A 14,704-nucleotide genomic window follows, 5' to 3' on the forward strand; every position below is an offset into this window, starting at 1 on the left:
TCACGGTAAGCTGTGAGCTCTGAAGGAGCTTCCTTGCTTTTTTTTTTTTTTTTTTTTTTTTTTTTTGGGACAGGCTTTGTGGACAGTGAGAGAGAGCGAGACAGAGAGAAAGGTCTTCGTTTTACCGTTGGTTCACCCCGCAATGGCTGCCGTGGCCGGCTCATCGCGCTGATCCAAAGGCAGGAGCCAGGTGCTTCTGGTCTTCCATGCTGGTGCAGGGCCCAAGCACTTGGGCCATCCTCCACTGGCAACCGGGACAGAATCCGAAGCCCCGACGGGGACTAGAACCCCGGGGTGCCGGCGCCGCAGGCTGAGGATTAGCCTATTGAGCCGCGGTGCCAGCCTCTACTGATTTTTAAAAATATTTAGTATACAAGAGGTATTTTTGAAAGCATCTTATATGTCCTGAAATGGATTTATTTCACCTTTTCTTTTGACAGGTAATTTAACTGAGTATAGTGTTTTAAGTTAGAAAATTTTTTTTCTTTTGGCATTTGGGAGGCACTGCTTCCTTGTCTTCAAGCATCTGATCGTACTGACAAGAATCAGAGGCGCTTCTGATTTCTGATACTTGTATATGAGCTGTCCTTTTATCCTTGTAGGATTTTAGGATTTTGTCACTGTGTTTCAGGAATTTATCCTATTATTTAGTACCTGCTTAAGACTCACACTTTCCAGGGCTGGGAGATTTTCTCAAAATACCAAGTTATTTTTCCTCCATTTATTCTTTGGGTTTCCTTTTCCTTAATTTTTTGGTTCTTTTTTATTCAGATATGAGATATGTTGTATGCTGTATTTCTTATCCTTTCTCTCTCATCTTCCATTATTGTGTTTTTTATTTTCTGAAATTTTTATTACCTTATCATTTAAATCCTCTTGGTTTTTTTTTCTCATTTTTGCCTTTATGTTTTTAACTAAGAAGGGTTATTAAATTCTCTAAACAACCATCCAAACTTACCTTCTATTTTTCCAACTTTATTCAGGTACAACTGACAGGTATTGATGCATATTTTAAGGCATAAAATGTGAGAAATTGATATCCATAGGCATTATTAAATGATTACCAAAATCAAGTTAGTTGACAAATCCATTAACTGACGTAATTACCTTGTGTGTGTATGTTGAGAACACTTAAGGTTTTTTTTTAAAGCAGGTAAGTATTTTTTAATTAAGATGTGTAAATTTTTAGGCATAATGCTTTTGCATACTTGATTGAGTACACTACAGTGTAAAAAACTTTTTAAAATTTTTTATTAATCTAGAGTGAACGGATTTTGTGTATTTCATAGGTATAATCCTAAAACGATAGCCGTATATGCAGTCAGTTATACAGTGCAGTATATTAACTGTGCTGCCCATTAGGTCTCCAGCATTTACTCCTCTTATAACTGGAAGTTCGTGACCTGTCAACCTCTGCCTGTTTGTCTCTACCATTGTGCTCTGTATTTCTATTACTGGACATTTTTAAATTCCATATATGTAGCACAAGTATAAGTGAGCTCATGCATTATTTTGCTTTCTGCATCTGGCTTATTTTACTCAGCAAAATACCCTCCAGGTTCCCTAAAACACTTTCTGAAATTGACATTCAGGGAAATGCATTCTCCTGATTTTCTTTCTCACTGTCTGAACATATTCAGTTTCTCTTCCAGGTTCCATTTGTCGTCCTTTAACCAGTGGAATCTCCCAGGGCTCAGTCCTTGGATCTCTTCACCTTTTTTATTCCCACTTCATTTTACCTGGTGTCAAGACTTTAAATACTCTTTGCATGCTGATTACTCATGCCTTTTTGTTTCCCATCTTGATGCTCCTCTACAAAGTGAAACTCACATATCCTTTGTCTACTCTTGGATGTGTAAAGGCAGCTCAAACTTAATGTAACAGTATTGAGTTCCTGATCTTCTTCACACTCATTTTCTCCAAAAATCTCCCTCATCATAGTAAATGGTAAATGCTTTCTGCCACCTGAGCCAGTGTTTCAGTTGTCCTTGACTTCCCTTCCTTGTATATATCTCTAATCTGTTAAAAAAAAAATCTAGTTGACTGTACATTTAAAATGTACCAGGAATCTGGTCATCTCTCTTTCCCTCCGTTGTGTCATCTGAATTTGAATAAACATTTACTCTGAAGTTGATTATTTCAATAGCTTTTTAGGTGATATCCCTGTTACTCCTCTTGCTTCCCTTTCAACACAGCATTACAACTGATCGTGTTCTCAACACTCCAGTGGTTTCCTGTTTCATCCAATATAGAAACAAAAGTCTTTATAAAGGTCATTAAGACCCTGTATGACTTGTTTGACCCTTTTTCCCTGAATTATCTTTCTGACCTTCTCTTCTAAACTGTTCCTATTTTGCATCACCCGGGCCATTCTGGCTCCATCTGTGCACCACTGTACTTGCTGTTCTCAGTGTAGACTATCCTACACTTCACCAATAGTGACACCTACTTCAGATCTCTGATTTAATGTCATCTTCTCATGAAGTCACACCCTTGTGAAAATTCCAAGTTCTTATTGTGGGGAGTCAGATGGGTTAAAAGGTAGTCAGGGTGGTCCCAATAGAATTTTGGGTATAAAATATTTGCTCCCTCCCCCTTCAGCAAGAACAAATGGGCTGCCCTCCCTCCTTCAAAATCTCCAAATTTACCATGAAAATAGCAAGGGAGCTCTTCCTGAGCTCACAGTTTGTTGAGAAAACAAGTTACCTATCCCACCCTTTGAATGGTTTTTTGTTTTATCAGGAGCAGACTAGACAGGATGGAGAATTACAAATCTGATCTTTTTGGAATGTTAATCTGATTGTCAAGTTTTTTTTTTTTTCCTTTGAAATTATACCTAAAAATTGCAGTGCTATGGGGCCTTTTGGATTTTTCCCTCTCTTGGTAGCCCTCCCTACCCCTGCCTCCAACATGTTGCTCTGGCTGGAGGTCTTTGATTCTAATAAATCTTTTAAATCTCTCTGTTTGTCCACTTGGAACTTCTTCTTCCATATGAGACAAAGAACTGAGGTAATAGTTACAATTTCTCTGCTGCTGTTTTCCTGTAACATTATCATAAATAATAGGACTCAGTGTGGGTGTTTGATGGTTAAAATACTGCATCCCTTAATGGAGTACCAAGGTTGAGTTCTAGCTCCTGCTTGCAGCTTCCAGCTTCCAGCTTCTACTAATGAACATTTTGGGAGACAACAGGTGATAGATAAAGCAGTTGGGTCCCTTCCACCCACATTGGAGAGCTGGGTTGACTTCCCAGTTCCTGTCTTTGGCCTGGCCAGTAATGGGCATTTGGGAGTTAACTAGTATGAAGTAGGTAGGCATACATATCAAGTGGATGTGACCCTCTGTATGTGTGTTTGTCTGTATCTGCTTTTTTGCTTCTCAAATGATTTAAAAACAATGAAACGAGATAACAGGTATCCTGGGGCCAGTGTTGTGGCACAGTAATTTAAGCAGTCACTTGTATGCCCAGCATCCCATATCAGAATGCCTGTTCCAGTCACTGCCGCTCCACTTCTGATCCAGCTTCCTGCTAGTGCACCTAGGAAAGCAGTAGAAGATGGCCCGACTGCTTGGGCCCATACCACCCATATGGGAGACCCAAGTGGAGTTCATGGCTCCTGTCTTCAGCCTGGCCCAGCCTGGCTGTTGTGACCATTTGGCAAGTGTAACAGTGGTTGAAAGACATCTTTCTCCCTCTCTGGTTCTCCCTTTCTTTCTGTTGTTCTGCCTTTCAAAAAAAAAAAAAATCTTTAAGATAACAAGTATATTTGTCCAGTTATCATTATATACTTCTTCTTTGCTTTTACCTTTCATGAAGTAAAACATATACATAATAAGTTTATATGTTTTGTTTAATAACAACTATACTGTACAGTCCATGTAAAAATCTCATGTCTTTTACTTACAGTCATCCTCCAGTTTTATACTATGACTTGATGCAGAGTAGACTCTGGGTAAATGTTTGAATAAATAGTTGATTGAGAAAGACTTCAAGATAGATTAGTTTCATCCTCATTTTGTGTTGAGGAAATTGAAGCTCAGGATGAACCAAGTTGCCTAAGGCCTTAAGTTCCTTGGAGTTTGAAGTACAATTTCATTCTAATAGCTCTGTCTTCCAGTGCCTGTATTCTATCTAAAGAGTAACTGCAATTGATAAGTAAATAAGATAAAGAGTAGCAATTCTCTAGTGGACTAAAGAACAAAGAAATTTTCTGTTGGCCTTGTCAGTAGCAATTCTACGAAAGTAAAGAGATAGAAACCATAATGTTTTAGCTTTAGGAATGAATGGAGATAAGTTTGTATACTCTTTCAAGGCCATAAAAAAAAGGATGAAGGAGGGCACAGGATAAATTTTTTTTAACTTCAATCCTGAGTGTGTTGATAATAAGAACCAGTAGGGAGTGGATAAGGTGCTAAGGGAAAGGGACAGAGAAAAACACCTGAAAAGGTGGGAGAGAATGTGTCAAGCAATATACAGAGAAAGATTTATTGTGTAGTAATATTCAGAATTATATCATTTATTGAGCTGTAAAATCATTTGTCCTACTCTATGTCTTGAGTATCTAGTAGTAAACAAAAATGAGTCATATTATTGAGATGTATGTATTATAGTTTCCTGTCCTCACAGCAGTCTCTGTGACATGGGTACTATTACTGTCACCATTTACTTACTGGAAGGAGGGAGCAAGGAAGAGAGAGGGAGAAAGAAGTTGGGGGAACTCCCCTCCTCCTCTTACTGTCTCCCCAAATGCCTGAAATAATGGCTGGGAGCTGGGGACTCCATGTAGGTCTTAAACACAGGCAACAGAGACCCAGCCACTGGAGCCATCACTCGCTGCCTCACAGGGTGTCTATTAGCAAGAAGCTTATTGGGAGCAGAGCAGGAATTCAACACAGACACTGGATATGGGACGCTTACATCTTAAGCATAGCACCAGATGCCCATTCCGAGAATCATTTTAAATTTTTTTTAGGTCTGATTTGCAGTCTTGCTTTCTGAGTCCTTTGTGAAAAACATACTACTCCCAACTAATACAAACATTCTACAGTGTGTTATCCTAATTGGTTTGTATTTTGGGCACTTCGGTGTGTGTCTGTTAATCTATATCTAACTAATTTAATTATCACATGTGGTATTGTTGTGGGTAATGGGGCTCCTGGCTAGGCTTATGCCAGGTTCTTTTGTACATGTATGGAAGAATTCAAACTGGAGGCATAAACATGTGAGGGGAAGCAGGATATATCAAAAGCAAAGTAAAAGTGTATATTCAAGAAGTAAGTCAGGGTGCAGCAGATCAAGCCGCAGTCTTATGCTGGCATCCCACTTTGGAGTGCTGGTTGGAGTCCTAGCTGCTCTGCTTGTGATCCAGCTCCCTGCTAATGCAGCCAGGAAGGTCGCAGAAAATATCCCAAGTACTTGGGCCCCTGCCACCAAATGGGAGACCCAGATAAAAATAATTTTTTTTTTGACAGGCAGAGTTAGACAGTGAGAGAGAGAGAGACAGAGAGAAAGGTCTTCCTTTTTCTGTTGGTTCACCCACCAAGTGGCCACTACAGCCATTGCAACCAGTGCACTGCGCCAATCCGAAGCCAGGAGCCAAGTGCTTCCTCCTGGTCTCCCATGTGGGTGCAGGGCCCAAGCACTTGGGCCATCCTCCACTGCCTTCCTGGGCCACAGCAGAGAGCTGGACTGGAAGAGGAGCAACTGGAACAGAACCGGCGCCCCAACCGGGACTAGAACCCCGGGTGCCAGTGCCGCAGGCAGAGGATTAGCCTAGTGAGCCACGGCGCCGGCCCAGATAAAATTTAAGGCTCCTGACTTTGACTTTGTCCACCCTTAGCCACTGCAGCCATTTGGGGAGTGAAAAAGCAGATGGAAAATCTCTTTGTCTCTCCTTCTTTCTCTGTCATTGTGCTTTCAAATAAATAAAATAAATCTTTATGTAAGAAGTAAAGGAAGAAGTCAGGCTCGTTTGAGAGAGAAAAAGAGAATGAACAATCAACAACCAAAAAAGACCCAACCTAAAACCCCAAACAAGAAAACGCCCTTTCTGTGAAGTCTAAGCCATCCTTATATACCATTAGGAGGCATAGTGACTGTTGTATAGGGGGAACTTAATTGAATATTCAAAGGGAGATGGAGTTTGAGGTGGATGTCCTTTTATGGAAATAACAATGTGATGGCTTCAGGTGCATGATGGAAGTGGGAGTGCTAGCCACAGTAGTTTTATTATATTGACATTTTAGTGACCCAGTGGTCATCACAGAGACGTATCTTGCAACAATATTGGGTGTTCCAACTAGCACTGGTTTTACATTTGCAATATTTCGGAACTTGCAGTATTTGCTACGTGAAAAAAAGGCAGGGGTGTTCAGTGGTGCACTGAAAGTTTGGATGGTGCACAGGAAAGGGTTTTTGGATGGTGCACACTGGGGTATCATATGTGCAGGGCCAGGTTGTCAGGCTGTGGCTGGCTACAACTACTGTCACAGCATCAGTTCACCCTGGGGCTGTCAAAGCAGCATGTACTACCTCCCAGGTAGGATGGGACTTTAAAACCTTAGCTCCTCTTGAGCCGGCGCCGTGGCTCAATAGGCTAATCCTCCACCTTGCGGCGCCGGCACACCGGGTTCTAGTCCCGGTTGGGGCGCCGGATTCTGTCCCGGTTGCCCCTCTTCCAGGCCAGCTCTCTGCTATGGCCAGGGAGTGCAGTGGAGGATGGCCCAGGTGCTTGGGCCCTGCACCCCATGGGAGACCAGGAAAAGCACCTGGCTCCTGGCTCCTGCCAGGATCAGCGCGGTGCGCCGGCTGCAGTGGCGGCCATTGGAGGGTGAACCAGTGGCAAAGGAAGACCTTTCTCTCTCTGTCTCTCTCTCTCACTGTCCACTCTGCCTGTCAAAAAAAAAAAAAAAAAAAAAAAAAAAAAAAAAAAACCTTAGCTCCTCCTGCTAACACTGGCTGCCACTGGTATCAGTATGATGTGGTACATTAAATTCATTTTCTTGGAGATACAGTTGTACAGGCATAAGTTTTGGGAATGGAGAAATGTGGAAGTGTTGGTGTCAGAAAATGTAAGGAGTGAAAGTAAATTTATGGCTAAGTTTGTCAATATTCACCAACTATTTATTGAGCCCTTTGCTAAGAACTCTAGGAAATAGAACCCTAAGTAAAGTATGGCAAATACCCATGTGGGGATGAAAATGAATTATGAATTGGTCAGTAAAATTTAATTCTAAACAAACAATGATACAATAAATCACTCACTGTAGTTATTAACTGATTTTGAGATGTTCATTTTAGAAATTAATGAATGAAATTTAATTGGTCACATTCAAGGAATTAGATGGACTACTTTATTAATAATCACTTCATAAGTACCAAATAAATAGAATAAATTCCATGGAGAATAAAGATTGAGAGTATGTGGCACATACAAACAAAATAAAAATATGCAAGAAGTAATTTGTAGAAGAACAGAACCCAACCTCTAAATGAGGACCATTTAGAAGTCATCTTCAAAAAGATGAAATGCACGAGGCAGGCATTGCGGTGCAGTGGGCTAAGCCACTACTTGTGTCCCGTGTCCCATTTAGGTGTCCCCAGTTCAAGTGCCAGCTGCTCCCCCTCTGATCCAGCTTCCTACTGACATGGCTGGGTAAGCAGCAGACAATGGCTGAAGTACGTGGATTCTCTGACATTCCCATTGGAGATTTGAATGGAGTTCTGGGCTCCTTGCTTCAGGCTGGCCTATTCCCAGCTATCGCAGACATTTGGGGAATGAACCAGCAGAGAGAAGATCTCATCTTATCACTCTGCCTATCAAATAAAAATAAATATACACATCTTTTTTAAAAAGATGAAATGCATGAATGATTATGTTTGAAAGGTAATTTGCCTAAAGTATTTTCTTTATGGAAGCTGCTGCATTTCTGCATCATTCTCCCTAGCGGTTTAGGTTACCATTCCTCCAAAGCAAAGAGCATTGCCTGGGCAAAGAGTATTACATGATGCACAATATTTAGAAGTCTAGGCTTTTGGTAGTATTAAACAATAATTCCTCCACCATCCAAAAAAGAAAAAAAATTGTTCAATTTCTACCTATACCATTTACTAACTATGGAAAGTTAAAGCAGATAATCAGCAATACAGTGAATCTGTTTCAAAAAAAGAATTATAGAGAAAAAAATTTTAGTGCTGATAATAAACATGAAAGGAAATAATCAGTAGAGTGGAGAAAATATCGGATAATATTGGTAATCCAAAGTAGAAGAAAATTTTGCCATCCATATATCCAGAATATATAATGAACTCATATAGCTGAATCACAAAAGGACAGATAATCTCATTTAGAGGTGGAGAAAAGATCTGGATAAACATTTCAGCAACAAAACATACAGACTCCTACCAGCTATGTGAAAAATATCTCAATACCATTAATTATCAGGGACATGCAAGTGAAAACCACAAAGAGGTATCTGTCATCTGGTACCTGTTAGATGGCTGTTATTGAAAGAACAGGCAGTAAGGGTGAAGAATGTCAAGAAAAAGGAATCCTCATGCACTCATGGTGAGATTATAATTTGGTACAACTATTTTGAAAAACAGAATGCAGGTTCTTCAAAAAATGTTAGAAATAGAAGCATGATATAATTCAGTTTTCCTTGTTCTGGGTATATTTTGAAGGAAATGAAATGAAGATCTCAGAGAGATCCCATATTCATTGCAATTAGCTGCAATAACCAATGGATACAATAAGCTATCATTGCATGGATGGATAAAGAATATGTTTATGTGAGCAATGGAATATGTTTTCAACCTTATAAAAGAAGAAAATGCTACCTGTTAAAATAACATTTTTGAATTGGTAGGATATCATGGTAAATAAAATAAGTTAGATACAGAAAGCAGATGTCATTATATGTATAATCTTAGATGGTCAGTCTTACAGAAGCAGAGGACAAAATGGTGGTGGGCAGGGATTTGGTGGGAAGTGGTAGAAGATGTTGGCAAACTGTAAAAAGTTTTGATTAGGCAAGATGAATACATTTTCCCAATCTAATATGTAGCCTGGCAACTATAGTGTACAATACCTTAAATTGCTAAGAGTAAAGCAACTGTGTAAGATGATAGATATTTAAGTAGCTTAACTTTGGTGATCACATCACAATGTATTTATATTATATTTTTATACTATATATGTCAAAATATGTCAAGTTGTATATCTTAATCATTTTTTGGTCAGTTCTATATCAGTATAGCCGGTACCTCTTCCTGCAAATTCCAGCATTTTTGTCAGTTTTCCTTTCAAGTTCTTAGGTTTGCAGTATCCTGAATACGACTTCTTTAAGCTCCTTCGCTGAAACATTACTCACTTCCGGCTTCTCTGCATAGACTGTAAGCTTCTTCAGTACAGCCCTGCTTTACTTTTGCCTGTTTCCCATCGTTATTTGCCATTCCTTTTGGTTCCACATTCAAGTAGGAGATACTTCTCAAATTAAAAAAAATTTAAATACATTTTGATATTTCATTGCAAGAAATGCTGCAGACACAAAAAATAATTAGACAGTAAAATGCTAGTTATTTCTTTCTTCTACATCATCAGTGGTAGATATACCCTAACATATTTGATATATGTATGTATGTATGTAAACTTGTTAGTGAGTCCACATATAGGCATGTATGTGCATGCATGCTTTATTTGGCTTTTATGTATAGAATCCTAGATAGGTTAAACTAGTGATCCATACTTCTGTCTCTGTGTGGTTTATTTTAGTGCCCTTCATATCTCTTTGCTTCAGCAAAGAACTTTCGTCTAAATGGAACAGATGCAAGGGATGAAATTAGACTCAAAGTTTGGGGTTCTCTGATCCTCAAACATCAATACTTGTTTCATACTCCAGTGATGTTTGTTGGAACATCAACAGGCAGAAAAGCATACTATAAATGGTGAAACAGCATTTTCTCCTGCTCTTTGGCAAAACTTCAAATAGATTGGCCTTGTTTTTGTCAAATCAGGCTTTAGTGCCAAAACACAAAGTCTATTAAAGATACTTGCCATATCCACAGAGTGATTTGAACCCTTTTTAAATTTGCTCATCACTGACTTAATGCATAATAACTAGCCGATTAAAATGATTTTAGAATTGGCATATAAAATATGTGGCCATTACAGCCATCTTTTTAAGAGTGGGGAAAACTCCTGCTGAAGCTACAGCTGGAAAATAATTTGCTGAAAAATCGGCTGAAGCGGGAGGTTCCAGCTCATTGAAACTCAATTTATTATATGCTTAAATGACTCCTGGAACAGTGGAATATGTAGGCAGTACAACTAGACAAGGCAAATTCTGTGCTGATAACAAATGTGTAAAACTCCAATACCTACTGGAGAAGTAATAGGAGCCAAAACCCTATACTTGCCAACCAGTAGAAAATGTGAACATGCTGTTAGATAATTAACATTTTTCTTATTATGCAGGACTGGATAGTGAATATGTAACCCAACTATTTTTTTTTTTTTTGTCTCCTGGAAAACTTGCAACTTGAAAAAGCATATGGTTAAAGTAAAGCACAGTTTTCTCAGAAACTTTGGATGTGTGCTATAAAGTTGCAATCTCTTATCCTGGGATTTTGTTGCTTGGGTAATCGCTTAGCATCCTGATTCACATTAATTGGAAGTAAAGGTGACTAGAACTCTAAGACGACACATCTGTAATCGAAGATCTTGGTTAGTAGAGTGGTAGCTTAAGCATGTTATCTTGCACAATTCTGTTCTACCTGAACTTACTGAGATTGAAGCACTTGCTGTGCGGCTGTTGCAAACAACTTGCCATGTCTTTCCATTATATATGTGTAGATAATAACTGAATAGGAATTCCAGTGCAATATAGTGTTGGATAGAATTCATTGTCAATAGTGAGCTTTAGAGTACTCATGCCCTTTTAGATGAAATGCTTTTCATAGTTAATTTGATTATGTTTAGGTAGCAGATGAAGAAGTAGACAGATGGGTTACATGAATTTACTGTGGTGTAATTTGTAAATCATAAGATTAGAATTCTTGGGGCCAGCATTATGGCAAAATGAGTTGAGCTGCCACCTATAATGCCAACATCTCATATGGATGCCAGTTTGTGTCCTGGCTGCTCTACTTCTGATCCAGTTCCCTGCCAAGGTGCCTGGGAAAGCAGGGGAGGATGGCCCAAATGCTTGGGCCCCTGAACCTATGTGGGAGACGTGGATGAAACTCCTGGCTCCTGGCTTCAGCTAGACCTCACCCTGGCTGTTGTGGCTATTTCAAAAGGGAAACAGTGAATGGAAGATGTCTCTCTCTGTCTGCCCCTCTCTCTCTGTAATTCTGCCTTTTAAATAAATAATCTTTTATCAAAATTATATTAATATTTGGGGTAATTGAAAATTATATATTTTATAATACTGTATGAGCAGTATTATATAATATAAAATTATATATTTTGGAAGGAATATAAAAAATCATGAGATATGTGTCATAATTTAGAAAACTCATTAACAATGATAATAAAATACTAATAAAGAATGCTAATGTTTTTCTTTGATTCACATTATGTATTTATATTCCAGAGTGTGTTATATGTTTCAAAAATGAAAAATTAGCCACTAGAATGTAAAATACTATAAATAATTTTTTTGAGTCACAATTCATGTCCGAGCTCAGTCTGACCTGTGGAATTCCCAACTTACAGTATGTTTTTCTGAACATTATAACAAATTTCCAAAAAAAGCTAGAATCTATTCATGAAAAATCATGAATTTATCTCTTAATATTTTTCTTTTAACATTAAAAATGTAATATAAAAATACCTTCTTAACCCTCAGCCACCTAGATTTTACTTTCTTCCCAAGGGTTAGATATACTTTCTTGTGCATTTTCCCAGGGCTTTTATTTCACAGTGCATTTACAGAAATACAGAGTATATAGTTTGGAGGTTTCATGTGTGGATGAATGTGGATCTGTGTATGGTTTCAGATAAAAGTTCTTGAATAATGATTTTGTACTTATTTTTTAGTTTAAATTCTCTTACAGAGAAATTCCACATTATCTATAATTTTATATATAAAAATAGAGAAATGATGTATTTCAAATATATGGGTGATTATATTATATATTTGACTAACTTATAGATATGGTAATTGCATTATAGATAATAAGTCTTTAAATCATTACTCTATTCGTGGAACTTAATGTATTTCTTCTTTTATATAGATATCAAGAGCAGTGAATATCTCTGGACCTGTCTTAACTGTAAGTAAAGAAAATTTCTCTTAAAAATTGCTATAATAAAGGGACTACACTATTAAATTTTGGTAGTCCTTAAAAATTATTTTTAAGTTTCTATGAACATTGATTTTCCTCAATATTCACCACCATTTAGTATTTTCAGTCTTGAAGGTATTTCACTGTTTTTGCTTGCATTTTTGGATCATTTGGACATGTTAGCCATTTGAATGTCTTGTTTACAAATTTCCCCTTTGTATACTTTTCCCATAGTTTATTAAATCAGTTATTGTATTATATTGTATAATTGGAGATTACTTTTTGTATGTATTCTGGTTGTATGTAAGAAGGAACGAGAGAGAGATTGAATACATATATGAGAGGTGCAGAGGAAAGTTGCAAATATTTTATTTTGTACACTTACCTTCATTAAGTTTAATGCCACATTGTCAGTGGACAGCTAGAAAATTAGAATATTACAAAGGTAATGAATGTTGAACTGTGATTCTTATATCTGTCTATATTTTTCTTTAAATTCTTGCAGATAGGGATTGATATTTACATTTGACAATCTTAATAACTGAGGTTTGGTGAGATAATATGATTTACCTAAAGTCAAACATTAGAAAATAGAAGAGTCAAAGTTCAAGAAAGGTTTTGCTGACTCTTCTGATTGATTTGTGCTATTCATATATACATACATACATCATGATCTTATTTGTATCTTATAACTATATAAATATTACATATAGTGATTGTCATATCTGTAGTATTCACTCCTATACCTGTGAATTCATCATGAACTGATAATTTATATATTCTCCTAAATTATTTTATGCCTGCTTGATATAGCATAGGAAAATGTGTCTGAATTTTGAGTTAGTATAAGAGGTACTGTATTTTATCTCAGTTAAATGTGTACCAGCTAGTTCCCATGAGAAGGTGGCCAGTTTAGGATGCAGATATGTTTAGTTTAAGGCAAAACAATCGAGTGATCATTGCTCACTTTTGTCACCCTTCCTTTTCCTTTGTGACAACAGCTTCTCTTAAGTTCACACTATCCCTACAGCCTGAAATAATCCTTTTTCCTTTGTGAAATCCTATTAAACCTTTCATCCGCCTCCCCAGTGCACTGTTCCATGATAACATTGGCTCTCATACCCTTCCATCCCAGGGCAAAAAACCACATTCCCAAACCTACATGAGTATAAAACTCTGCCAGTTGATCAGTGTAAAAGCTGGAGAAATAACAGATGTGAGTCTTTGGTGTAGCTCTGTATTATAAAGTTTTCGATATAAGCCAGTGATAGGGGACAATAGTATGGGCCTTGTAATTATTCAGCTATGATTTTGAATTCGGCATTTGCTTTGTGACCTTGGATGCATAATGATATGATCTTCCTGCACCTGTACTCTCATGTTTAATGGTAAAGATTGCCATAGTTCATTTCCATAATTAAAGAAGATAATTTGTATATCAGTCCTATAGAAGACTGTTGTGATTGGTGTTGATGATTATTATGAATTGTTTGGAAAGTAATAAAAATCTTTCATCTTCTTCTTTGACAAACTCTTTCCTCATAGAACTTGATTCCTGTCCAATAATTTTCTTGACTTCGGCTTAGATAGCCCAAAAGTTACATCCAGGTTATTCAAATTTTCTCTCAGATCATCTCTCAATGGCTTGATTTTATGAATGTGTTCACCTGTACCTAATGTTGTGCCTTCATATGTTACTGACTCCAATGCCTCAGTAAGTGAAAATCCAAGGAATTCTGCAATATAGTGAATTATCCTTGGTGCCTGGCACATAGGGTCTTAAATAATATGTTGTAATCTGCTGAAATTTTCTTCCCAAAACCTTAGGAAAGGACTTTTTTTTTAACTTTTATTTAATGAATATAGATTTCCAAAGTACAGCTTATGGACTACATTGGCATCCCCCACCCCCCGATGACTTCCCTCCCACCCGCAACCCTCCCCTTTCCCGCTCTCTCTCCCCTTCCATTCATATCAAGATTCATTTTCAATTTTCTATATATACAGAAGATCAGCTTAGTATACATTAAGTAAAGATTTCAACAGTTTGCACCCACATAGAAACACAAAGTGAAACATACTGTTTGAGTACTCGTTATAGCATTAAATCTCAATGTACAGCACATTAAGGACAGAGATCCTACATGAGGAGTAAGTGCACAGTGACTCCTGTTGTTGACTTTACAAATTGACACTCCTGTTTATGGCATCAGTAATCTCCCTATGCTCCAGTCATGAGTTTCCAAGGCTATGGAAGCCTTTTGAGTTCTCCGACTCTTATCTTGTTTAGACAAGGTCATAGTCAAAGTAGAGGTTCTCTCCTCCCTTCAGAGAAAGGTACCTCGGAAAAGACTTTTGAAAACACAGATCTCCCCCTACATGTTATTTTCACTTACTATATATGGTAAAATATGA

The 14,704-nt window shown here is 37.7% G+C and overlaps 1 long non-coding RNA gene across 1 annotated transcript in view; it reads left to right on the forward strand.

The window, feature by feature from the left end:
- Positions 1-12,662, forward strand: part of LOC127490541 (uncharacterized) — a 428,986-nt gene extending 416,324 nt beyond the window's left edge. The window contains exon 3 of the long non-coding RNA XR_011389431.1: positions 12,239-12,662. This is a non-coding gene — a long non-coding RNA (uncharacterized lncRNA). The remainder of the gene's footprint in view (positions 1-12,238) is intronic.
- Positions 12,663-14,704: the final 2,042 nt, after the last annotated feature.

Source organism: Oryctolagus cuniculus, chromosome 6 (genome assembly GCF_964237555.1).
Source record: "Oryctolagus cuniculus chromosome 6, mOryCun1.1, whole genome shotgun sequence".
In the NCBI taxonomy this organism is placed as follows: Eukaryota; Metazoa; Chordata; class Mammalia; order Lagomorpha; family Leporidae; genus Oryctolagus; species Oryctolagus cuniculus.